Below are 22,084 nucleotides of genomic sequence, written 5' to 3'. Positions count from 1 at the left end.
TTGACAGTCTGTTTAACAAATTTGGTCCTCATTTGCCGAAGCTATCGAGCTTCAAAATTTGAAAAGTCACAAAAGTTGTGTTTTTGAGCACATAAAGTACTATTTTTCTTGGAAGTTCAACAAGATGCAATTCTGATGTGTTGTGACATCTTCAAAATCTCGTTGAGGTGATTAATTTGAAATTTTGTTTAACAAATTTGGTCTTCATTTGTCGAAGCTATCGAGCTTCAAAGTTTGAAAAGTCACACAAGTTGTGTGTTTGAGCACATAAAGTACTATTTTTCTTGGAAGTTCAACAAGATGGAATCATGATGTGTTGTGACATCTTCAAAATTTCGTTGAGGTGATTACTTTGACACTCTGTTTAACAAATTTGGTCCTCATTTGCCGAAGTTAACGAGCTTCAAAGTTTGAAAAGTCACACAAGTTGTGTGTTTGAGCACATAAAGTACTATTTTTCTTGGAAGTTCAACAAGATGCAATTCTGATGTGTTGTGTCATGTTAAAGATCTCATCGAGCTGATTAATTTGACACTCTGTTTAACAAATTTGGTCCTCATTTGCCGAAGTTAACGAGCTTCAAAGTTTGAAAAGTCACACAAGTTGTGTGTTTGAGCACATAAAGTACTATTTTTCTTGGAAGTTCAACAAGATGCAATTCTGATGTGTTGTGTCATGTTAAAGATCTCATCGAGCTGATTAATTTGACATTCTGTTTAACAAATTTGGTCCTCATTTGCCGAAGTTAACGAGCTTCAAAGTTTGAAAAGTCACACAAGTTGTGTGTTTGAGCACATAAAGTACTATTTTTCTTGGAAGTTCAACAAGATGCAATTCTGATGTGTTGTGTCATGTTAAAGATCTCATCGAGCTGATTAATTTGACACTCTGTTTAACAAATTTCGTCCTCATTTGCCGAAGTTATCGAGCTTCAAAATTGGAAAAGTCACAAAAGTTGTGTGTTTGAACACATAAAGTACTATTTTTCTTGGAAGTTCAACAAGATGTAATCATGATGTGTTGTGACATCTTCATAACCTCATCGAGCTGATTAATTTGACACTCTGTTTAACAAATTTGGTCCACATTTGCCAAAGTTATCGAGCTTCAAAATTGGAAAAGTCACAAAAGTTGTGTGTTTGAGCACATAAAGTACTATTTTTCTTGGAAGTTCAACAAGATGCAATCATGATGTGTTGTGACATCTTCAAAATTTCGTTGAGGTGATTACTTTGACACTTTGTTAAAGAAATTTGGTCCTCATTTACCGAAGTTAACGAGCTTCAAAGTTTGAAAAGTCACACAAGTTGTGTGTTTGAGCACATAAAGTACTATTTTTCTTGGAAGTTCAACAAGATGCAATTCTGTTGTGTTGTGACATCTTCAAAATCTCGTCGAGCTGATTAATTTGACACTCTGTTTAACAAATTTGGTCCTCATTTGACGAAGTTATCGAGCTTCAAAGTTTGAAAAGTCACACAAGTTGTGTGTTTGAGCACATAAAGTACTATTTTTCTTGGAAGTTCAACAAGATGTAATCATGATGTGTTGTGACATCTTCAAAATCTCGTCGAGGTGATTACTTTGACACTTTGTTTAAGAAATTTGGTCCACATTTGCCGAAGTTATCGAGCTTCAAAATTTGAAAAGTCACAAAAGTTGTGTACTTGAGCACATAAAGTACTATTTTTCTTGGAAGTTTAACAAGATGCAATCACGATGTGTTGTGACATCTTCAAAATCTCGTTGAGTTGATTACTTTGACACTTTGTTTAAGAAATTTGGTCCACATTTGCCGAAGTTATCGAGCTTCAAAGTTTGAAAAGTCACAAAAGTTGTGTGTTTGAGCACATAAAGTACTATTTTTCTTGGAAGTTCAACAAGATGCAATCACGATCTGTTGTGACATCCTCAAAATCTCGTTGAGTTGATTACTTTTACACTTTGTTTAAGAAATTTGGTCCACATTTGCCGAAGTTATCGAGCTTCAAAGTTTGAAAAGTCACAAAAGTTGGGTGTTTGAGCACATAAAGTACTATTTTTCTTGGAAGTTCAACAAGATGCAATACTGTTGTGTTGTGACATCTTCAAAATCTCATCGAGCTGATTAATTTGACACTTTGTTTAAGAAATTTGGTCCACATTTGCCGAAGTTATCGAGCTTCAAAGTTTGAAAAGTCACAAAAGTTGTGTATTTGAGCACATAAAGTACTATTTTTCTTGGAAATTCAACTAGATGCAATCATGATGTGTTGTGACATATTCAAAATCTCGTTGAGGTGATTAATTTGACAATTTGTTTAACAAATTTGGTCCACATTTGCCGAAGTTATCGAGCTTCAAAGTTTGAAAAGTCACAAAAGTTGTGTGTTTGAACACATAAAGTACTATTTTTCTTATAAGTTCAACAAGATGCAATTCTGATGTGTTGTGTCATGTTAAAGATCTCATCGAGCTGATTAATTTGACACTCTGTTTAACAAATTTGGTCCTCATTTGCCGAAGTTAACGAGCTTCAAAGTTTGAAAAGTCACACAAGTTGTGTGTTTGAGCACATAAAGTACTATTTTTCTTGGAAGTTCAACAAGATGCAATTCTGATGTGTTGTGTCATGTTAAAGATCTCATCGAGCTGATTAATTTGACACTCTGTTTAACAAATTTCGTCCTCATTTGCCGAAGTTATCGAGCTTCAAAGTTTGAAAAGTCACAAAAGTTGTGTGTTTGAACACATAAAGTACTATTTTTCTTGGAAGTTCAACAAGATGTAATCATGATGTGTTGTGACATCTTCAAAATCTCGTCGAGCTGATTAATTTGACACTCTGTTTAACAAATTTGGTCCTCATTTGACGAAGTTATCGAGCTTCAAAGTTTGAAAAGTCACACAAGTTGTGTGTTTGAGCACATAAAGTACTATTTTTCTTGGAAGTTCAACAAGATATAATCATGATGTGTTGTGACATCTTCAAAATCTCGTCGAGGTGATTACTTTGACACTTTGTTTAAGAAATTTGGTCCACATTTGCCGAAGTTATCGAGCTTCAAAATTTGAAAAGTCACAAAAGTTGTGTACTTGAGCACATAAAGTACTATTTTTCTTGGAAGTTTAACAAGATGCAATCACGATGTGTTGTGACATCTTCAAAATCTCGTTGAGTTGATTACTTTGACACTTTGTTTAAGAAATTTGGTCCACATTTGCCGAAGTTATCGAGCTTCAAAGTTTGAAAAGTCACAAAAGTTGTGTGTTTGAGCACATAAAGTACTATTTTTCTTGGAAGTTCAACAAGATGCAATCACGATCTGTTGTGACATCCTCAAAATCTCGTTGAGTTGATTACTTTTACACTTTGTTTAAGAAATTTGGTCCACATTTGCCGAAGTTATCGAGCTTCAAAGTTTGAAAAGTCACAAAAGTTGGGTGTTTGAGCACATAAAGTACTATTTTTCTTGGAAGTTCAACAAGATGCAATACTGTTGTGTTGTGACATCTTCAAAATCTCGTCGAGCTGATTAATTTGACACTTTGTTTAAGAAATTTGGTCCACATTTGCCGAAGTTATCGAGCTTCAAAGTTTGAAAAGTCACAAAAGTTGTGTATTTGAGCACATAAAGTACTATTTTTCTTGGAAATTCAACTAGATGCAATCATGATGTGTTGTGACATATTCAAAATCTCGTTGAGGTGATTAATTTGACAATTTGTTTAACAAATTTGGTCCACATTTGCCGAAGTTATCGAGCTTCAAAGTTTGAAAAGTCACAAAAGTTGTGTGTTTGAACACATAAAGTACTATTTTTCTTATAAGTTCAACAAGATGCAATTCTGATGTGTTGTGTCATGTTAAAGATCTCATCGAGCTGATTAATTTGACACTCTGTTTAACAAATTTGGTCCTCATTTGCCGAAGTTAACGAGCTTCAAAGTTTGAAAAGTCACACAAGTTGTGTGTTTGAGCACATAAAGTACTATTTTTCTTGGAAGTTCAACAAGATGCAATTCTGATGTGTTGTGTCATGTTAAAGATCTCATCGAGCTGATTAATTTGACACTCTGTTTAACAAATTTCGTCCTCATTTGCCGAAGTTATCGAGCTTCAAAGTTTGAAAAGTCACAAAAGTTGTGTGTTTGAACACATAAAGTACTATTTTTCTTGGAAGTTCAACAAGATGTAATCATGATGTGTTGTGACATCTTCATAACCTCATCGAGCTGATTAATTTGACACTCTGTTTAACAAATTTGGTCCACATTTGCCAAAGTTATCGAGCTTCAAAATTGGAAAAGTCACAAAAGTTGTGTGTTTGAGCACATAAAGTACTATTTTTCTTGGAAGTTCAACAAGATGCAATCATGATGTGTTGTGACATTTTCAAAATCTCGTCGAGCTGATTAATTTGACAGTCTGTTTAACAAATTTGGTCCTCATTTGCCGAAGTTAACGAGCTTCAAAGTTTGAAAAGTCACAAAAGTTGTGTGTTTGAACACATAAAGTACTATTTTTCTTGGAAGTTCAACAAGATGTAATCATGATGTGTTGTGACATCTTCATAACCTCATCGAGCTGATTAATTTGACACTCTGTTTAACAAATTTGGTCCACATTTGCCAAAGTTATCGAGCTTCAAAATTGGAAAAGTCACAAAAGTTGTGTGTTTGAGCACATAAAGTACTATTTTTCTTGGAAGTTCAACAAGATGCAATCATGATGTGTTCTGACATTTTCAAAATCTCGTCGAGCTGATTAATTTGACAGTCTGTTTAACAAATTTGGTCCTCATTTGCCGAAGCTATCGAGCTACAAAGTTTGAAAAGTCACAAAAGTTGTGTGTTTGAGCACATAAAGTACTATTTTTCTTGAAAGTTCAACAAGATGCAATTCTGATGTGTTGTGTCATGTTAAAGATCTCATCGAGCTGATTAATTTGACACTCTGTTTAACAACTTTGGTCCTCATTTGCCGAAGTTATCGAGCTTCAAAATTTGAAAAGTCACAAAAGTTGTGTGTTTGAGCACATAAAGTACTATTTTTCTTGGAAGTTCAACAAGATGTAATCATGATGTGTTGTGACATCTTCAAAATTTCGTTGAGGTGATTACTTTGACACTCTGTTTAACAAATTTGGTTCTCATTTGCCGAAGTTATCGAGCTTCAAAGTTTGAAAAGTCACACAAGTTGTGTGTTTGAGCACATAAAGTACTATTTTTCTTGGAAGTTCAACAAGATGCAATTCTGTTGTGTTGTGACATCTTCAAAATCTCGTCGAGCTGATTAATTTGACACTCTGTTTAACAAATTTGGTCCTCATTTGACGAAGTTATCGAGCTTCAAAGTTTGAAAAGTCACACAAGTTGTGTGTTTGAGCACATAAAGTACTATTTTTTTTGGAAGTTCAACAAGATGTAATCATGATGTGTTGTGACATCTTCAAAATCTCGTCGAGGTGATTACTTTGACACTTTGTTTAAGAAATTTGGTCCACATTTGCCGAAGTTATCGAGCTTCAAAATTTGAAAAGTCACAAAAGTTGTGTACTTGAGCACATAAAGTACTATTTTTCTTGGAAGTTTAACAAGATGCAATCACGATGTGTTGTGACATCTTCAAAATCTCGTTGAGTTGATTACTTTGACACTTTGTTTAAGAAATTTGGTCCACATTTACCGAAGTTATCGAGCTTCAAAGTTTGAAAAGTCACAAAAGTTGTGTGTTTGAGCACATAAAGTACTATTTTTCTTGGAAGTTCAACAAGATGCAATTCTGATGTGTTGTGTCATGTTAAAGATCTCATCGAGCTGATTAATTTGACACTCTGTTTAACAAATTTGGTCCACATTTGCCAAAGTTATCGAGCTTCAAAATTGGAAAAGTCACAAAAGTTGTGTGTTTGAGCACATAAAGTACTATTTTTCTTGGAAGTTCAACAAGATATAATCATGATGTGTTGTGACATCTTCAAAATCTCGTCGAGGTGATTACTTTGACACTTTGTTTAAGAAATTTGGTCCACATTTGCCGAAGTTATCGAGCTTCAAAATTTGAAAAGTCACAAAAGTTGTGTACTTGAGCACATAAAGTACTATTTTTCTTGGAAGTTTAACAAGATGCAATCACGATGTGTTGTGACATCTTCAAAATCTCGTTGAGTTGATTACTTTGACACTTTGTTTAAGAAATTTGGTCCACATTTGCCGAAGTTATCGAGCTTCAAAGTTTGAAAAGTCACAAAAGTTGTGTGTTTGAGCACATAAAGTACTATTTTTCTTGGAAGTTCAACAAGATGCAATCACGATCTGTTGTGACATCCTCAAAATCTCGTTGAGTTGATTACTTTTACACTTTGTTTAAGAAATTTGGTCCACATTTGCCGAAGTTATCGAGCTTCAAAGTTTGAAAAGTCACAAAAGTTGGGTGTTTGAGCACATAAAGTACTATTTTTCTTGGAAGTTCAACAAGATGCAATACTGTTGTGTTGTGACATCTTCAAAATCTCGTCGAGCTGATTAATTTGACACTTTGTTTAAGAAATTTGGTCCACATTTGCCGAAGTTATCGAGCTTCAAAGTTTGAAAAGTCACAAAAGTTGTGTATTTGAGCACATAAAGTACTATTTTTCTTGGAAATTCAACTAGATGCAATCATGATGTGTTGTGACATATTCAAAATCTCGTTGAGGTGATTAATTTGACAATTTGTTTAACAAATTTGGTCCACATTTGCCGAAGTTATCGAGCTTCAAAGTTTGAAAAGTCACAAAAGTTGTGTGTTTGAACACATAAAGTACTATTTTTCTTATAAGTTCAACAAGATGCAATTCTGATGTGTTGTGTCATGTTAAAGATCTCATCGAGCTGATTAATTTGACACTCTGTTTAACAAATTTGGTCCTCATTTGCCGAAGTTAACGAGCTTCAAAGTTTGAAAAGTCACACAAGTTGTGTGTTTGAGCACATAAAGTACTATTTTTCTTGGAAGTTCAACAAGATGCAATTCTGATGTGTTGTGTCATGTTAAAGATCTCATCGAGCTGATTAATTTGACACTCTGTTTAACAAATTTCGTCCTCATTTGCCGAAGTTATCGAGCTTCAAAGTTTGAAAAGTCACAAAAGTTGTGTGTTTGAACACATAAAGTACTATTTTTCTTGGAAGTTCAACAAGATGTAATCATGATGTGTTGTGACATCTTCATAACCTCATCGAGCTGATTAATTTGACACTCTGTTTAACAAATTTGGTCCACATTTGCCAAAGTTATCGAGCTTCAAAATTGGAAAAGTCACAAAAGTTGTGTGTTTGAGCACATAAAGTACTATTTTTCTTGGAAGTTCAACAAGATGCAATCATGATGTGTTGTGACATTTTCAAAATCTCGTCGAGCTGATTAATTTGACAGTCTGTTTAACAAATTTGGTCCTCATTTGCCGAAGTTAACGAGCTTCAAAGTTTGAAAAGTCACAAAAGTTGTGTGTTTGAACACATAAAGTACTATTTTTCTTGGAAGTTCAACAAGATGTAATCATGATGTGTTGTGACATCTTCATAACCTCATCGAGCTGATTAATTTGACACTCTGTTTAACAAATTTGGTCCACATTTGCCAAAGTTATCGAGCTTCAAAATTGGAAAAGTCACAAAAGTTGTGTGTTTGAGCACATAAAGTACTATTTTTCTTGGAAGTTCAACAAGATGCAATCATGATGTGTTCTGACATTTTCAAAATCTCGTCGAGCTGATTAATTTGACAGTCTGTTTAACAAATTTGGTCCTCATTTGCCGAAGCTATCGAGCTACAAAGTTTGAAAAGTCACAAAAGTTGTGTGTTTGAGCACATAAAGTACTATTTTTCTTGAAAGTTCAACAAGATGCAATTCTGATGTGTTGTGTCATGTTAAAGATCTCATCGAGCTGATTAATTTGACACTCTGTTTAACAACTTTGGTCCTCATTTGCCGAAGTTATCGAGCTTCAAAATTTGAAAAGTCACAAAAGTTGTGTGTTTGAGCACATAAAGTACTATTTTTCTTGAAAGTTCAACAAGATGCAATTCTGATGTGTTGTGTCATGTTAAAGATCTCATCGAGCTGATTAATTTGACACTCTGTTTAACAAATTTGGTTCTCATTTGCCGAAGTTATCGAGCTTCAAAGTTTGAAAAGTCACACAAGTTGTGTGTTTGAGCACATAAAGTACTATTTTTCTTGGAAGTTCAACAAGATGCAATTCTGTTGTGTTGTGACATCTTCAAAATCTCGTCGAGCTGATTAATTTGACACTCTGTTTAACAAATTTGGTCCTCATTTGACGAAGTTATCGAGCTTCAAAGTTTGAAAAGTCACACAAGTTGTGTGTTTGAGCACATAAAGTACTATTTTTTTTGGAAGTTCAACAAGATGTAATCATGATGTGTTGTGACATCTTCAAAATCTCGTCGAGGTGATTACTTTGACACTTTGTTTAAGAAATTTGGTCCACATTTGCCGAAGTTATCGAGCTTCAAAATTTGAAAAGTCACAAAAGTTGTGTACTTGAGCACATAAAGTACTATTTTTCTTGGAAGTTTAACAAGATGCAATCACGATGTGTTGTGACATCTTCAAAATCTCGTTGAGTTGATTACTTTGACACTTTGTTTAAGAAATTTGGTCCACATTTGCCGAAGTTATCGAGCTTCAAAGTTTGAAAAGTCACAAAAGTTGTGTGTTTGAGCACATAAAGTACTATTTTTCTTGGAAGTTCAACAAGATGCAATACTGTTGTGTTGTGACATCTTCAAAATCTCGTCGAGCTGATTAATTTGACACTCTGTTTAACAAATTTGGTCCTCATTTGACGAAGTTATCGAGCTTCAAAGTTTGAAAAGTCACAAAAGTTGTGTGTTTGAGCACATAAAGTACTATTTTTCTTGGAAGTTCAACAAGATGCAATCACGATGTGTTGTGACATCATCAAAATCTCGTCGAGCTGATTAATTTGACACTCTGTTTAACAAATTTGGTCCACATTTGCCGATGTTATCGAGCTTCAAAGTTTGAAAAGTCACAAAAGTTGTGTATTTGAGCACATAAAGTACTATTTTTCTTGGAAATTCAACTAGATGCAATCATGATGTGTTGTGACATATTCAAAATCTCGTCGAGCTGATTAATTTGACACTTTGTTTAACAAATTTGGTCCTCATTTGCCGAAGTTAACGAGCTTCAAAGTTTGAAAAGTCACACAAGTTGTGTGTTTGAGCACATAAAGTACTATTTTTCTTGGAAGTTCAACAAGATGTAATTCTGATGTGTTGTGACATCTTCAAAATCTCGTCAAGCTGATTAATTTGACAATTTGTTTAACAAATTTGGTCCTCATTTGCCGAAGTTATCGAGCTTCAAAATTTGAAAAGTCACACAAGTTGTGTGTTTGAGCACATAAAGTACTATTTTTCTTGGAAGTTCAACAAGATGTAATTCTGATGTGTTGTGACATCTTCAAAATCTCGTCAAGCTTATTAATTTGACACTCTGTTTAACAAATTTGGTCCTTATTTGCCGAAGTTATCGAGCTTCAAAGTTTGAAAAGTCACAAAAGTTGTGTGTTTGAACACATAAAGTACTATTTTTCTTATAAGTTCAACAAGATGCAATTCTGATGTGTTGTGTCATGTTAAAGATCTCATCGAGCTGATTAATTTGACACTCTGTTTAACAAATTTGGTCCTCATTTGCCGAAGTTAACGAGCTTCAAAGTTTGAAAAGTCACACAAGTTGTGTGTTTGAGCACATAAAGTACTATTTTTCTTGGAAGTTCAACAAGATGCAATTCTGATGTGTTGTGTCATGTTAAAGATCTCATCGAGCTGATTAATTTGACACTCTGTTTAACAAATTTCGTCCTCATTTGCCGAAGTTATCGAGCTTCAAAGTTTGAAAAGTCACAAAAGTTGTGTGTTTGAACACATAAAGTACTATTTTTCTTGGAAGTTCAACAAGATGTAATCATGATGTGTTGTGACATCTTCATAACCTCATCGAGCTGATTAATTTGACACTCTGTTTAACAAATTTGGTCCACATTTGCCAAAGTTATCGAGCTTCAAAATTGGAAAAGTCACAAAAGTTGTGTGTTTGAGCACATAAAGTACTATTTTTCTTGGAAGTTCAACAAGATGCAATCATGATGTGTTGTGACATTTTCAAAATCTCGTCGAGCTGATTAATTTGACAGTCTGTTTAACAAATTTGGTCCTCATTTGCCGAAGTTAACGAGCTTCAAAGTTTGAAAAGTCACACAAGTTGTGTGTTTGAGCACATAAAGTACTATTTTTCTTGGAAGTTCAACAAGATGCAATTCTGATGTGTTGTGTCATGTTAAAGATCTCATCGAGCTGATTAATTTGACATTCTGTTTAACAAATTTGGTCCTCATTTGCCGAAGTTAACGAGCTTCAAAGTTTGAAAAGTCACACAAGTTGTGTGTTTGAGCACATAAAGTACTATTTTTCTTGGAAGTTCAACAAGATGCAATTCTGATGTGTTGTGTCATGTTAAAGATCTCATCGATCTGATTAATTTGACACTCTGTTTAACAAATTTCGTCCTCATTTGCCGAAGTTATCGAGCTTCAAAGTTTGAAAAGTCACAAAAGTTGTGTGTTTGAGCACATAAAGTACTATTTTTCTTGGAAGTTCAACAAGATGCAATTCTGATGTGTTGTGACATCTTCATAACCTCATCGAGCTGATTAATTTGACACTCTGTTTAACAAATTTGGTCCTCATTTGCCGAAGTTAACGAGCTTCAAAGTTTGAAAAGTCACACAAGTTGTGTGTTTGAGCACATAACGTACTATTTTTCTTGGAAGTTCAACAAGATGCAATTCTGATGTGTTGTGTCATGTTAAAGATCTCATCGAGCTGATTAATTTGACATTCTGTTTAACAAATTTGGTCCTCATTTGCCGAAGTTAACGAGCTTCAAAGTTTGAAAAGTCACACAAGTTGTGTGTTTGAGCACATAAAGTACTATTTTTCTTGGAAGTTCAACAAGATGCAATTCTGATGTGTTGTGTCATGTTAAAGATCTCATCGAGCTGATTAATTTGACACTCTGTTTAACAAATTTCGTCCTCATTTGCCGAAGTTATCGAGCTTCAAAATTGGAAAAGTCACAAAAGTTGTGTGTTTGAACACATAAAGTACTATTTTTCTTGGAAGTTCAACAAGATGTAATCATGATGTGTTGTGACGTCTTCATAACCTCATCGAGCTGATTAATTTGACACTCTGTTTAACAAATTTGGTCCACATTTGCCAAAGTTATCGAGCTTCAAAATTGGAAAAGTCACAAAAGTTGTGTGTTTGAGCACATAAAGTACTATTTTTCTTGGAAGTTCAACAAGATGCAATCATGATGTGTTGTGACATCTTCAAAATCTCGTCGAGCTGATTAATTTGACACTCTGTTTAACAAATTTGGTCCTCATTTGACGAAGTTATCGAGCTTCAAAGTTTGAAAAGTCACACAGGTTGTGTGTTTGAGCACATAAAGTACTATTTTTCTTGGAAGTTTAACAAGATGCAATCACGATGTGTTGTGACATCTTCAAAATCTCGTTGAGTTGATTACTTTGACACTTTGTTTAAGAAATTTGGTCCACATTTGCCGAAGTTATCGAGCTTCAAAGTTTGAAAAGTCACAAAAGTTGTGTGTTTGAGCACATAAAGTACTATTTTTCTTGGAAGTTCAACAAGATGCAATCACGATCTGTTGTGACATCCTCAAAATCTCGTTGAGTTGATTACTTTTACACTTTGTTTAAGAAATTTGGTCCACATTTGCCGAAGTTATCGAGCTTCAAAGTTTGAAAAGTCACAAAAGTTGGGTGTTTGAGCACATAAAGTACTATTTTTCTTGGAAGTTCAACAAGATGCAATACTGTTGTGTTGTGACATCTTCAAAATCTCGTCGAGCTGATTAATTTGACACTTTGTTTAAGAAATTTGGTCCACATTTGCCGAAGTTATCGAGCTTCAAAGTTTGAAAAGTCACAAAAGTTGTGTATTTGAGCACATAAAGTACTATTTTTCTTGGAAATTCAACTAGATGCAATCATGATGTGTTGTGACATATTCAAAATCTCGTTGAGGTGATTAATTTGACAATTTGTTTAACAAATTTGGTCCACATTTGCCGAAGTTATCGAGCTTCAAAGTTTGAAAAGTCACAAAAGTTGTGTGTTTGAACACATAAAGTACTATTTTTCTTATAAGTTCAACAAGATGCAATTCTGATGTGTTGTGTCATGTTAAAGATCTCATCGAGCTGATTAATTTGACACTCTGTTTAACAAATTTGGTCCTCATTTGCCGAAGTTAACGAGCTTCAAAGTTTGAAAAGTCACACAAGTTGTGTGTTTGAGCACATAAAGTACTATTTTTCTTGGAAGTTCAACAAGATGCAATTCTGATGTGTTGTGTCATGTTAAAGATCTCATCGAGCTGATTAATTTGACACTCTGTTTAACAAATTTCGTCCTCATTTGCCGAAGTTATCGAGCTTCAAAGTTTGAAAAGTCACAAAAGTTGTGTGTTTGAACACATAAAGTACTATTTTTCTTGGAAGTTCAACAAGATGTAATCATGATGTGTTGTGACATCTTCATAACCTCATCGAGCTGATTAATTTGACACTCTGTTTAACAAATTTGGTCCACATTTGCCAAAGTTATCGAGCTTCAAAATTGGAAAAGTCACAAAAGTTGTGTGTTTGAGCACATAAAGTACTATTTTTCTTGGAAGTTCAACAAGATGCAATCATGATGTGTTGTGACATTTTCAAAATCTCGTCGAGCTGATTAATTTGACAGTCTGTTTAACAAATTTGGTCCTCATTTGCCGAAGTTAACGAGCTTCAATGTTTGAAAAGTCATACAAGTTGTGTGTTTGAGCACATAAAGTACTATTTTTCTTGGAAGTTCAACAAGATGCAATTCTGATGTGTTGTGTCATGTTAAAGATCTCATCGAGCTGATTAATTTGACATTCTGTTTAACAAATTTGGTCCTCATTTGCCGAAGTTAACGAGCTTCAAAGTTTGAAAAGTCACACAAGTTGTGTGTTTGAGCACATAAAGTACTATTTTTCTTGGAAGTTCAACAAGATGTAATCATGATGTGTTGTGACATCTTCATAACCTCATCGAGCTGATTAATTTGACATTCTGTTTAACAAATTTGGTCCTCATTTGCCGAAGTTAACGAGCTTCAAAGTTTGAAAAGTCACACAAGTTGTGTGTTTGAGCACATAAAGTACTATTTTTCTTGAAAGTTCAACAAGATGCAATTCTGATGTGTTGTGTCATGTTAAAGATCTCATCGAGCTGATTAATTTGACACTCTGTTTAACAACTTTGGTCCTCATTTGCCGAAGTTATCGAGCTTCAAAATTTGAAAAGTCACAAAAGTTGTGTGTTTGAGCACATAAAGTACTATTTTTCTTGGAAGTTCAACAAGATGTAATCATGATGTGTTGTGACATCTTCAAAATTTCGTTGAGGTGATTACTTTGACACTCTGTTTAACAAATTTGGTCCTCATTTGCCGAAGTTATCGAGCTTCAAAGTTTGAAAAGTCACACAAGTTGTGTGTTTGAGCACATAAAGTACTATTTTTCTTGGAAGTTCAACAAGATGTAATTCTGATGTGTTGTGACATCTTCAAAATCTCGTCAAGCTGATTAATTTGACAATTTGTTTAACAAATTTGGTCCTCATTTGCCGAAGTTATCGAGCTTCAAAATTTGAAAAGTCACAAAAGTTGTGTTTTTGAGCACATAAAGTACTATTTTTCTTGGAAGTTCAACAAGATGGAATCATGATGTGTTGTGACATCTTCAAAATTTCGTTGAGGTGATTACTTTGACACTTTGTTAAAGAAATTTGGTCCTCATTTACCGAAGTTAACGAGCTTCAAAGTTTGAAAAGTCACACAAGTTGTGTGTTTGAGCACATAAAGTACTATTTTTCTTGGAAGTTCAACAAGATGCAATTCTGTTGTGTTGTGACATCTTCAAAATCTCGTCGAGCTGATTAATTTGACACTCTGTTTAACAAATTTGGTCCTCATTTGACGAAGTTATCGAGCTTCAAAGTTTGAAAAGTCACACAAGTTGTGTGTTTGAGCACATAAAGTACTATTTTTCTTGGAAGTTCAACAAGATGTAATCATGATGTGTTGTGACATCTTCAAAATCTCGTCGAGGTGATTACTTTGACACTTTGTTTAAGAAATTTGGTCCACATTTGCCGAAGTTATCGAGCTTCAAAATTTGAAAAGTCACAAAAGTTGTGTATTTGAGCACATAAAGTACTATTTTTCTTGGAAGTTCAACAAGATGCAATCACGATGTGTTGTGACATCATCAAAATCTCATCGAGCTGATTAATTTGACACTCTGTTTAACAACTTTGGTCCTCATTTGCCGAAGTTATCGAGCTTCAAAGTTTGAAAAGTCACAAAAGTTGTGTGTTTGAACACATAAAGTACTATTTTTCTTGGAAGTTCAACAAGATGTAATCATGATGTGTTGTGACATCTTCAAAATCTCGTTGAGGTGATTACTTTGACACTTTGTTTAAGAAATTTGGTCCACATTTGCCGAGGTTATCGAGCTTCAAAGTTTGAAAAGTCACAAAAGTTGTGTGTTTGAGCACATAAAGTACTATTTTTCTTGGAAGTTCAACAAGATACAATCACGATGTGTTGTGACATCATCAAAATCTCATCGAGCTGATTAATTTGACACTCTGTTTAACAAATTTCGTCCTCATTTGCCGAAGTTATCGAGCTTCAAAGTTTGAAAAGTCACAAAAGTTGTGTGTTTGAACACATAAAGTACTATTTTTCTTGGAAGTTCAACAAGATGTAATCATGATGTGTTGTGACATCTTCATAACCTCATCGAGCTGATTAATTTGACACTCTGTTTAACAAATTTGGTCCACATTTGCCAAAGTTATCGAGCTTCAAAATTGGAAAAGTCACAAAAGTTATGTGTTTGAGCACATAAAGTACTATTTTTCTTGGAAGTTCAACAAGATGCAATCATGATGTGTTCTGACATTTTCAAAATCTCGTCGAGCTGATTAATTTGACAGTCTGTTTAACAAATTTGGTCCTCATTTGCCGAAGCTATCGAGCTTAAGTTTGAAAAGTCACAAAAGTTGTGTGTTTGAGCACATAAAGTACTATTTTTCTTGAAAGTTCAACAAGATGCAATTCTGATGTGTTGTGTCATGTTAAAGATCTCATCGAGCTGATTAATTTGACACTCTGTTTAACAACTTTGGTCCTCATTTGCCGAAGTTATCGAGCTTCAAAATTTGAAAAGTCACAAAAGTTGTGTGTTTGAGCACATAAAGTACTATTTTTCTTGGAAGTTCAACAAGATGCAATTCTGTTGTGTTGTGACATCTTCAAAATCTCGTTGAGTTGATTACTTTGACACTTTGTTTAAGAAATTTGGTCCACATTTGCCGAAGTTATCGAGCTTCAAAGTTTGAAAAGTCACAAAAGTTGTGTGTTTGAGCACATAAAGTACTATTTTTCTTGGAAGTTCAACAAGATGCAATTCTGTTGTGTTGTGACATCTTCAAAATCTCGTCGAGCTGATTAATTTGACACTCTGTTTAACAAATTTGGTCCTCATTTGACGAAGTTATCGAGCTTCAAAGTTTGAAAAGTCACACAAGTTGTGTGTTTGAGCACATAAAGTACTATTTTTCTTGGAAGTTCAACAAGATGTAATCATGATGTGTTGTGACATCTTCAAAATCTCGTCGAGGTGATTACTTTGACACTTTGTTTAAGAAATTTGGTCCACATTTGCCGAAGTTATCGAGCTTCAAAATTTGAAAAGTCACAAAAGTTGTGTACTTGAGCACATAAAGTACTATTTTTCTTGGAAGTTTAACAAGATGCAATCACGATGTGTTGTGACATCTTCAAAATCTCGTTGAGTTGATTACTTTGACACTTTGTTTAAGAAATTTGGTCCACATTTGCCGAAGTTATCGAGCTTCAAAGTTTGAAAAGTCACAAAAGTTGTGTGTTTGAGCACATAAAGTACTATTTTTCTTGGAAGTTCAACAAGATGCAATCACGATGTGTTGTGACATCATCAAAATCTCGTCGAGCTGATTAATTTGACACTCTGTTTAACAACTTTGGTCCTCATTTGCCGAAGTTATCGAGCTTCAAAATTTGAAAAGTCACAAAAGTTGTGTGTTTGAGCACATAAAGTACTATTTTTCTTGGAAGTTCAACAAGATGCAATTCTGTTGTGTTGTGACATCTTCAAAATCTCGTTGAGTTGATTACTTTGACACTTTGTTTAAGAAATTTGGTCCACATTTGCCGAAGTTATCGAGCTTCAAAGTTTGAAAAGTCACAAAAGTTGTGTGTTTGAGCACATAAAGTACTATTTTTCTTGGAAGTTCAACAAGATGCAATTCTGTTGTGTTGTGACATCTTCAAAATCTCGTCGAGCTGATTAATTTGACACTCTGTTTAACAAATTTGGTCCTCATTTGACGAAGTTATCGAGCTTCAAAGTTTGAAAAGTCACACAAGTTGTGTGTTTGAGCACATAAAGTACTATTTTTCTTGGAAGTTCAACAAGATGTAATCATGATGTGTTGTGACATCTTCAAAATCTCGTCGAGGTGATTACTTTGACACTTTGTTTAAGAAATTTGGTCCACATTTGCCGAAGTTATCGAGCTTCAAAATTTGAAAAGTCACAAAAGTTGTGTACTTGAGCACATAAAGTACTATTTTTCTTGGAAGTTTAACAAGATGCAATCACGATGTGTTGTGACATCTTCAAAATCTCGTTGAGTTGATTACTTTGACACTTTGTTTAAGAAATTTGGTCCACATTTGCCGAAGTTATCGAGCTTCAAAGTTTGAAAAGTCACAAAAGTTGTGTGTTTGAGCACATAAAGTACTATTTTTCTTGGAAGTTCAACAAGATGGAATCATGATGTGTTGTGACATCTTCAAAATTTCGTTGAGGTGATTACTTTGACACTTTGTTAAAGAAATTTGGTCCTCATTTACCGAAGTTAACGAGCTTCAAAGTTTGAAAAGTCACACAAGTTGTGTGTTTGAGCACATAAAGTACTATTTTTCTTGGAAGTTCAACAAGATGCAATTCTGTTGTGTTGTGACATCTTCAAAATCTCGTCGAGCTGATTAATTTGACACTCTGTTTAACAAATTTGGTCCTCATTTGACGAAGTTATCGAGCTTCAAAGTTTGAAAAGTCACACAAGTTGTGTGTTTGAGCACATAAAGTACTATTTTTCTTGGAAGTTCAACAAGATGTAATCATGATGTGTTGTGACATCTTCAAAATCTCGTCGAGGTGATTACTTTGACACTTTGTTTAAGAAATTTGGTCCACATTTGCCGAAGTTATCGAGCTTCAAAATTTGAAAAGTCACAAAAGTTGTGTACTTGAGCACATAAAGTACTATTTTTCTTGGAAGTTTAACAAGATGCAATCACGATGTGTTGTGACATCTTCAAAATCTCGTTGAGTTGATTACTTTGACACTTTGTTTAAGAAATTTGGTCCACATTTGCCGAAGTTATCGAGCTTCAAAGTTTGAAAAGTCACAAAAGTTGTGTGTTTGAGCACATAAAGTACTATTTTTCTTGGAAGTTCAACAAGATGCAATACTGTTGTGTTGTGACATCTTCAAAATCTCGTCGAGCTGATTAATTTGACACTCTGTTTAACAAATTTGGTCCTCATTTGACGAAGTTATCGAGCTTCAAAGTTTGAAAAGTCACAAAAGTTGTGTGTTTGAGCACATAAAGTACTATTTTTCTTGGAAGTTCAACAAGATGCAATCACGATGTGTTGTGACATCATCAAAATCTCGTCGAGCTGATTAATTTGACACTCTGTTTAACAAATTTGGTCCACATTTGCCGAAGTTATCGAGCTTCAAAGTTTGAAAAGTCACAAAAGTTGTGTGTTTGAGCACATAAAGTACTATTTTTCTTGGAAGTTCAACAAGATGTAATCATGATGTGTTGTGACATCTTCATAACCTCATCGAGCTGATTAATTTGACACTCTGTTTAACAAATTTGGTCCTCATTTGACGAAGTTATCGAGCTTCAAAGTTTGAAAAGTCACAAAAGTTGTGTGTTTGAGCACATAAAGTACTATTTTTCTTGGAAGTTCAACAAGATGCAATCACGATGTGTTGTGACATCATCAAAATCTCATCGAGCTGATTAATTTGACACTCTGTTTAACAAATTTCGTCCACATTTGCCGAAGTTATCGAGCTTCAAAGTTTGAAAAGTCACAAAAGTTGTGTGTTTGAGCACATAAAGTACTATTTTTCTTGGAAGTTCAACAAGATGCAATACTGTTGTGTTGTGACATCTTCATAACCTCATCGAGCTGATTAATTTGACACTCTGTTTAACAAATTTGGTCCACATTTGCCGAAGTTATCGAGCTTCAAAATTTGAAAAGTCACAAAAGTTGTGTACTTGAGCACATAAAGTACTATTTTTCTTGGAAGTTCAACAAGATGCAATCACGATGTGTTGTGACATCATCAAAATCTCATCGAGCTGATTAATTTGACACTCTGTTTAACAAATTTCGTCCACATTTGCCGAAGTTATCGAGCTTCAAAGTTTGAAAAGTCACAAAAGTTGTGTGTTTGAGCACATAAAGTACTATTTTTCTTGGAAGTTCAACAAGATGCAATACTGTTGTGTTGTGACATCTTCATAACCTCATCGAGCTGATTAATTTGACACTCTGTTTAACAAATTTGGTCCTCATTTGACGAAGTTATCGAGCTTCAAAGTTTGAAAAGTCACAAAAGTTGTGTGTTTGAGCACATAAAGTACTATTTTTCTTGGAAGTTCAACAAGATGCAATCACGATGTGTTGTGACATCATCAAAATCTCATCGAGCTGATTAATTTGACACTCTGTTTAACAAATTTCGTCCTCATTTGCCGAAGTTATCGAGCTTCAAAGTTTGAAAAGTCACAAAAGTTGTGTGTTTGAACACATAAAGTACTATTTTTCTTGGAAGTTCAACAAGATGTAATCATGATGTGTTGTGACATCTTCATAACCTCATCGAGCTGATTAATTTGACACTCTGTTTAACAAATTTGGTCCACATTTGCCGAAGTTATCGAGCTTCAAAATTTGAAAAGTCACAAAAGTTGTGTACTTGAGCACATAAAGTACTATTTTTCTTGGAAGTTCAACAAGATGCAATCACGATGTGTTGTGACATCATCAAAATCTCATCGAGCTGATTAATTTGACACTCTGTTTAACAAATTTCGTCCACATTTGCCGAAGTTATCGAGCTTCAAAGTTTGAAAAGTCACAAAAGTTGTGTGTTTGAGCACATAAAGTACTATTTTTCTTGGAAGTTCAACAAGATGCAATACTGTTGTGTTGTGACATCTTCATAACCTCATCGAGCTGATTAATTTGACACTCTGTTTAACAAATTTGGTCCTCATTTGACGAAGTTATCGAGCTTCAAAGTTTGAAAAGTCACAAAAGTTGTGTGTTTGAGCACATAAAGTACTATTTTTCTTGGAAGTTCAACAAGATGCAATCACGATGTGTTGTGACATCATCAAAATCTCATCGAGCTGATTAATTTGACACTCTGTTTAACAAATTTCGTCCTCATTTGCCGAAGTTATCGAGCTTCAAAGTTTGAAAAGTCACAAAAGTTGTGTGTTTGAACACATAAAGTACTATTTTTCTTGGAAGTTCAACAAGATGTAATCATGATGTGTTGTGACATCTTCATAACCTCATCGAGCTGATTAATTTGACACTCTGTTTAACAAATTTGGTCCACATTTGCCAAAGTTATCGAGCTTCAAAATTGGAAAAGTCACAAAAGTTGTGTGTTTGAGCACATAAAGTACTATTTTTCTTGGAAGTTCAACAAGATGCAATCATGATGTGTTCTGACATTTTCAAAATCTCGTCGAGCTGATTAATTTGACAGTCTGTTTAACAAATTTGGTCCTCATTTGCCGAAGCTATCGAGCTTCAAAGTTTGAAAAGTCACAAAAGTTGTGTGTTTGAGCACATAAAGTACTATTTTTCTTGAAAGTTCAACAAGATGCAATTCTGATGTGTTGTGTCATGTTAAAGATCTCATCGAGCTGATTAATTTGACACTCTGTTTAACAACTTTGGTCCTCATTTGCCGAAGTTATCGAGCTTCAAAATTTGAAAAGTCACAAAAGTTGTGTGTTTGAGCACATAAAGTACTATTTTTCTTGGAAGTTCAACAAGATGCAATTCTGTTGTGTTGTGACATCTTCAAAATCTCGTTGAGTTGATTACTTTGACACTTTGTTTAAGAAATTTGGTCCACATTTGCCGAAGTTATCGAGCTTCAAAGTTTGAAAAGTCACAAAAGTTGTGTGTTTGAGCACATAAAGTACTATTTTTCTTGGAAGTTCAACAAGATGCAATTCTGTTGTGTTGTGACATCTTCAAAATCTCGTCGAGCTGATTAATTTGACACTCTGTTTAACAAATTTGGTCCTCATTTGACGAAGTTATCGAGCTTCAAAGTTTGAAAAGTCACACAAGTTGTGTGTTTGAGCACATAAAGTACTATTTTTCTTGGAAGTTCAACAAGATGTAATCATGATGTGTTGTGACATCTTCAAAATCTCTTCGAGGTGATTACTTTGACACTTTGTTTAAGAAATTTGGTCCACATTTGCCGAAGTTATCGAGCTTCAAAATTTGAAAAGTCACAAATGTTGTGTACTTGAGCACATAAAGTACTATTTTTCTTGGAAGTTTAACAAGATGCAATCACGATGTGTTGTGACATCTTCAAAATCTCGTTGAGTTGATTACTTTGACACTTTGTTTAAGAAATTTGGTCCACATTTGCCGAAGTTATCGAGCTTCAAAGTTTGAAAAGTCACAAAAGTTGTGTGTTTGAGCACATAAAGTACTATTTTTCTTGGAAGTTCAACAAGATGCAATTCTGTTGTGTTGTGACATCTTCAAAATCTCGTTGAGTTGATTACTTTGACACTTTGTTTAAGAAATTTGGTCCTCATTTACCGAAGTTAACGAGCTTCAAAGTTTGAAAAGTCACACAAGTTGTGTGTTTGAGCACATAAAGTACTATTTTTCTTGGAAGTTCAACAAGATGCAATTCTGTTGTGTTGTGACATCTTCAAAATCTCGTCGAGCTGATTAATTTGACACTCTGTTTAACAAATTTGGTCCTCATTTGACGAAGTTATCGAGCTTCAAAGTTTGAAAAGTCACACAAGTTGTGTGTTTGAGCACATAAAGTACTATTTTTCTTGGAAGTTCAACAAGATGTAATCATGATGTGTTGTGACATCTTCAAAATCTCGTCGAGGTGATTACTTTGACACTTTGTTTAAGAAATTTGGTCCACATTTGCCGAAGTTATCGAGCTTCAAAGTTTGAAAAGTCACAAAAGTTGTTTGTTTGAGCACATAAAGTACTATTTTTCTTGGAAGTTCAACAAGATGCAATTCTGATGTGTTGTGTCATGTTAAAGTACTCATCGAGCTTATTAATTTGACACTCTGTTTAACAAATTTGGTCCTTATTTGCCGAAGTTATCGAGCTTCAAAGTTTGAAAAGTCACAAAAGTTGTGTGTTTGAACACATAAAGTACTATTTTTCTTATAAGTTCAACAAGATGCAATTTTGATGTGTTGTGTCATGTTAAAGACCTCATCGAGCTGATTAATTTGACACTCTGTTTAACAAATTTGGTCCTCATTTGCCGAAGTTAACGAGCTTCAAAGTTTGAAAAGTCACACAAGTTGTGTGTTTGAGCACATAAAGTACTATTTTTCTTGGAAGTTCAACAAGATGCAATTCTGATGTGTTGTGTCATGTTAAAGATCTCATCGAGCTGATTAATTTGACACTCTGTTTAACAAATTTCGTCCTCATTTGCCGAAGTTATCGAGCTTCAAAGTTTGAAAAGTCACAAAAGTTGTGTGTTTG

This window comes from Euwallacea fornicatus, unplaced genomic scaffold, assembly GCF_040115645.1.
Source record: "Euwallacea fornicatus isolate EFF26 unplaced genomic scaffold, ASM4011564v1 scaffold_53, whole genome shotgun sequence".
Lineage (NCBI taxonomy): Eukaryota > Metazoa > Arthropoda > Insecta > Coleoptera > Curculionidae > Euwallacea > Euwallacea fornicatus.
The sequence above is the reverse complement of the archived record's forward strand: the minus strand, read 5'-3'. Positions refer to the sequence as shown.